The sequence below is a fragment of the Argiope bruennichi genome, chromosome 1 (genome assembly GCF_947563725.1).
Source record: "Argiope bruennichi chromosome 1, qqArgBrue1.1, whole genome shotgun sequence".
Classification (NCBI taxonomy): Eukaryota; Metazoa; Arthropoda; class Arachnida; order Araneae; family Araneidae; genus Argiope; species Argiope bruennichi.
The window spans coordinates 66,620,108-66,626,430 of NC_079151.1; positions in this window are offsets into that span (position 1 = coordinate 66,620,108).

Here is a 6,323-nt window from a genome sequence, read left to right on the forward strand (position 1 = left end):
AATTACGCATTTTTTTATACATAATATACTGAAACCAATTTTTTATTTACAATTAAGTATTTCGCCATTTAAGTTTGTTAAAATTTATCATTTGAAATTACTTATATCAAGATTATATTAAAATCCATATAAAAGTATTGGTTGGAAAGAAAAAGGGACAAGGGGAAGAAACGAAATTTTCATTCCCCAAGCTGCCTCTAAAGAGTCTAATTCAGTCTTGCTTTTACATATAAAAATTGTAATTCGACCGTTAAGCTTAGCACTATACCAAACTCGCTAGTTATTTCTTGGATAACAGGTGACGGCGGAATTCCTACGGCAAGTCGATTAAAAAATTTTATTAGCCTAATTGACAACAAAATAAATTTGTGAGAAAAGCACATTTTTTTTTAATCATAAATATTAGAATTACAAAATGTGTATTGGTTTATTAAAATCATTAAATAAAATATAAATAATTACTTTTATAAAATATTGAATTTTTATTGTTCATTGACTGGACTGCAAAATATTTCATTTGGCAGGTTCTATATAATTATGATTTCTGAATGTTTTATTTGTTTGAAATTTATTATTTCGTTATGAACCTCCATAATAATCCATTAATACGTATGTGTGTAAGTAAGGAAATGATTAATTTATAATTATAATAAATCTTGAAACAATTTTATTTTTAGTTATTTTAAAGTAATTAATACTAAATTAAATAAATAAAAACATATGTATTCATTAAATTACTAAAATAAAAAAAAATGACTTAAATAAATCATTCACGCGTTGATTAAGTAAAAAAGTTCTTGAAATATGAAAATAAATTGAGAATTTACTAAAAGAGTGTATTGGAAAGGGACACAAAATGCCTAAATCTACCCCTGGTAGCAGGTGCTCATTAATAAAAGGTCTTTCAAAATCTTAATTAGATGCTTAATTAATTAAAAATTAATCGAAATTTACTATTTTTATACATAAATTCCGGGATGTATTGTCACATAAAAAATTGCCTTTGCACCATTCTTCAAATTCAGAAAAATTAAACCAATTTCTTTTCATCATAATGTTATTTCTAATTCTAATAACTGTTTAAATTAATTTTAAACACAATTTTTATCAATACTTTTTAATTTTTGCGATGAAATCCATATCAATTTTTATTCTTTCATCAAATTTTTCACTCCTTTCTTTTTTGTCAGTGTTAAAGTTATGATTTTAAAAAATGATTTTTTTGGACATTAATTCCAAAGTAGAATGTTTACTTTTGATTTTATTAACTTAAAAATGTTTTTAATGTTAACAATTTTTTTTTGCAAATTGTATAGAGCAAAAATTGTTATGCACAAAACGCACTGAGTGATGTAGCCAAGCCGACAAAGACAGAACAGAGAAATCAAGTTAAATGCTTGATAAATGTTGAATATTTTAAAAACAAGTAATGGTTCTTAAAGTGAAAGAGCGAATTTGAGAGTTTCCGTTATTAGATCAAATTAATTGCATTATTTTAATAGATATTAAATAATGATATTTCCAATTACATAAAATCAAAATTTCGCATACAACTGTGATTTTATCTTTTTTTTTTTTTTTTTAAACGTAGTTGGTTCTCTCTCAAGTATTTAACGAACTAAGGGAAACAAGGAGCAATTAAATAAATCAAAATTGGATAAATATTATACTACGCGAGTTTTAACATAATAATATTTATAAGCTGGCATATTATCTGGAAATTCCACCTTACTTCATGAAAGATTAAAAAAAATAATTCAAAGTGCTTTACAAGACAAATTATTGGACCTTGTGGTATCAAATTTGGCAGAATAGTAAGTACTCTCTAATAATGTTTTTTTATTTTAATTAGATTTTATGATTAAAACTTAATCAAGATTTTTAATTTTTCTTAAATAACTTCGGAGCATATTATTACTTCACTTTAAAATTCAAAAAGTTATATTTTGAGTGACATTAGTTTTATTTGCACATAATTTTTTAAAAATTTTAATAGAATTGTAAAAGTATTTTTAAGTCTATTTCATAATATTCACCGCGATTTTAGCAACTGTGTCTGTGTATACTTACGTTAAACTGATATTAAATATATATTTTTATGCATCTGCAAGCTATCGTTATTTTAATAAAGCACAAATTTTACATATACATACGAATTTTCTTTTGTTATTAGAAGAGTGTAAAATTATCCCTTCAGCCTCATAAATCATGCTCAAAAAAGAAATGTCAAAATTAGGTTTAAAATATATAGGAGGGAGGGATTTGCATACATATCTTTTTCATCCTGCTTCAGTCGCATAAGCTTTCTTTCAGTGGAAATTAAAATTACATAATAAATTATAATTTATGTATTTCTACTGTTGTTCCGTTTTCGCATGGAATTCGGTTAAAACTGATGATTTTTTTCCCTCTTCTGTTTTCGCTGTCACATTCGATTATTGCGTTATGCATCATCAGTAAAATGTTGCATTGAGTTAATTTTAATTTACATAGTTAGTTTTTAGCCATTCTAATGCTTAATTTTTAAAGTGTCCATGTTTGTGGGGAAGTTAAATCTATGCAGTTTCTCAAAGACTGTATCTGCCAGAATAATAGCTGCTTAAAGTAAATGAAATCGAATTTTCTATTTCAATGAAAATTCGATTTCAAAGAACAATGATTCTTTTTAGAAAAAATAAAACTTTGGAAACAAATAAAAACTGTCATTTTCCGTTTTCGTGGAAATTGCCTCATAATATATAATAGAACTTATACTCTAAAAAAGCTTATACTCTAAAACATAATTGAAAAATTGCAGAGCTTATGATGTAAAGAATATGATTAAAATAACAACTTCATTTCATTACAAGTCGAATGTTATTTCAATAACAATTTTAATAATCAATCTGTAAAACTTGTATGAAAATTCATTTCATGATGACATTTCCCTGAATTGCCTTTTTTTCAGCTTACAAAAGTTCTTATATCGCAGGCAATATTCTGGGTGTAATAAACTTATATATCTTGAGAATATGGTTTTCCAAATTTGGTTCCTCGTAGCTTTTCTTTCGTAGAATTTATCAGTTAAAAAAACTCCAATCTAAATGACAAAAATCGGATGAAGAGGTTCTCAATAACATTATTTCAAAAAGAATTTGTTCAAGAAAGTAGGTGAGTAATGAAATTTGTATGCTGATGACCACATTCTCGATAAATCCCGTAGCGAAATAGATACCTCCAAATAACTAGATAATGGTATTTTTAGTAAAAGTTTAACTGTATATTTAATAAGAGTTAAAGCATCGAAGAAAAATACCCTTATTAACATACAAATTCAGGACAAAATGTTCATAGATCAACTAATTTGTTAATTATAGTAGCTTTAAGAATATTTAGCTTTTCTCCTATCTTAATAGATGACATATAATATTATGGTTATCTACTATTCTACTGATTCAGTTAAGAATCCACAAAACACTTGAATTATTTGTGCGTGTTATTTCAATTTTTTAAAAATTATAGATTCTTTGAATAATTTAACTTTAGTTTATACATTGTAAATGAAGACCTGTATAGTACAGGACCATGACAGTTAAGGGTTTGAAGTATTAAGGCAATATCGGTAAGAAAGTCCTTCATTCAGTTGTCATATGAAGATTATTCATTCTCGAATTAAATATTAAGTGTATCGAAATTGTGGTAAAAAAGATATCTTAAAAATGTAAGCTTGTGCTAACTCTATAGAATTACTTTACATTTACAGCAACTAGGATTCATTTTATATAGCCATAGTAAGTAATTTCGCTTAGTTATAGTAGTGAAGTAAAACAGAATCAGAGGTTTTTTTCGACATAGCATAGTATTAAAGCATACTGTATTCAGACCAAAATTTATCAAAATTTTTGCTTTCTGCTCCTAAAGATGAATGCAATTTATCCGGTTTTTACGCTACGACATGTATATTTTTCTTTTTCTCCAGAACTTAAATAAATACCTTCCGGACTAACTCTGGGTTCTTCGTTAAAATGTGCACATTGGACAGACAGATGTTCCTTCAACAGATTTCATATAAATTTTGTCAGAAATCTACATATTTGTTGTTAAAACTACATGTTAAATTTCATCACTCTAGATCAATGCATTTTTGAGCTACGGTGTTCACAAAAATTTATGTCATTCCAAAAATATATCATTTGGGCTCAGAGATGTCTGAAACGTGAAAATCTCGAGGTCAAATTTTCTGTGATTGCAAAACCTCCTCTTTGCTTTGTTTTGCTGAGGTCGCTTTCTCTTATTGTTGATAGTATGCAATAAGAGAATTACTAATTTTGCTTCTCTTATTGCTTACGTATTGTTGTTTCTCTTATTGCTGCACGTATTATGTGATTGGACGAATGCCTTGTTTCTCTTATTGCTTTGCTTTTTTGACCATAGTCATAAAATTGAGTACGCAATTTGGGTGCTTGTCTCCGACCGATAGAAACTGAAATTTGATACAGAATTATATTTATTGACAATATCTTATACCAAATTTCATTTATCTAAGTCTTTGCTTTCAGCAAGTGGATATGGTTGGGAGTTTACAGAGCAACAAACGGCAATATGTTGACGGATTTGGTTCAAAATGTGATATAAAGCTATTTTCCAAGTGTTAAAACAGTGTGTAACATTTTATTTAAGCAGTATTTTGAGCTTAGTAGTTTTTGCATTCACTTGCACACGGCCAGATAGACAGACAGAAAAACTTCCTGCTAATAAATATCATTAAAAATTTGATATAAATCTGCGAATTTGATAGCAAGATCACATACCAAATTTCATCACTTTAATTTGTTTTCATTTGCACAGACAGGTGGACATTATCTGGAAAAAAAAAGCCCCCCCCCCCGATTTCAAAGAGGTCTAAAAGATGAAATTCCATTTCTCGAACCCAACTTATTTGAAGATTGCATTGCTTTGTTTTAACATATAAGGAAGTAAAAAAAAAAATTCTAATCATAATAGGCTTCATCCCCATGAATATCGTCCGTGTACGGTTCTTTCTATCAGATGACGTTAATCGACTTTTTTTCCCAGAAATTAATTTTTATTTTTGTGATTTAGAATCATAACATTTATTTATTCTATTGGTCTTATTAAAATATTAGTGGAATCTGTTTAAAACAAAACGTCTAATAACCTCATTATTAATTAAAAAATTTTCAGCGAATTTCCTATCCAATTAATAATTGTTTTGACCTGTAAATTGCATTTCCTTCTTAAAATAAAGCCTGATAAATTCATTGGTTTAAAATGCCACTTCACGCATTAGTTTTTTTTGCAAAGAAATTGCATTTCCTTTAAAACTTTAATTTAACATGTCATTCACAATAAAAATTTCTGACGGTTTCTGAATTGCCCTTAGGGTGAGATCAACCATAGAAGTGGGCTCTAAGATATTTTGAAAACTAATAAAGTACTCAAATTTCCAATAAAAGTAATATATTAATTGGAATTTGAAAATGGAAGTTCATATTAAAGATAAATCTAAATCATGTTTGATAAATTTTTCGAAATGTCGGGGAAAAAATTTGCTTTGCTTCTAACAAGATGAGATTTAATAATATATAGCCCTTAGCGGGCTGGCTCTTTTCGACGGAGTTTTCAGCAAACAAAATTTTTTGTATCTGAAAAATTTCTGTAAATTTTAGAACAAAATTCAATACACATTAGAAAAGGAATAAAGTTATTAAAAAATCTCAGATTCCTTAAAGGGAAAAATTTTAAGCTCTATTTAAATATTTATGCTAATTAATTGGATTAATCAGTTTTTCGATCTGAATAAACCTGTCCTCACGAATAATTCCATCAATACCAATGTTGCGAAGATAAATAACATGATTACAGGCATATCCCATTTTGTTATTGTTGTTAACGATCGTACGAATATTTTTTTTGGGGGGGGAGAGAAATGAAATGTCTTTTGACAGTTGATGCTTTAATATCGATTAAAGCGACATTTAACTGTCTGAATTATATTTCTGAGGAAAGAAAAATCTGACCCAACTGTAAACCTCTAGGCGCTGATCATGTCTGATTGTAACTGTCCATGTAATCGACGAATGTTATATGAATGGATGCCAGTAATTATGTTGAAGAATTCACGGCACCGTCTATTTTGGAATGATGTTCTTAACTGACTATTCCTGCCTCAATATGACGGTAACTTGAAAAATAACTAAGCTAAAATGACAATTTCTGCATAGAGGCGTATCTGTATAGAATGGCGCCTGGGGCAAATACCAAAGCTGCGCTCCTCCGTCTTTTTTTAAACTGCAATCCTTATATTCTCCCAAACCCTGTCC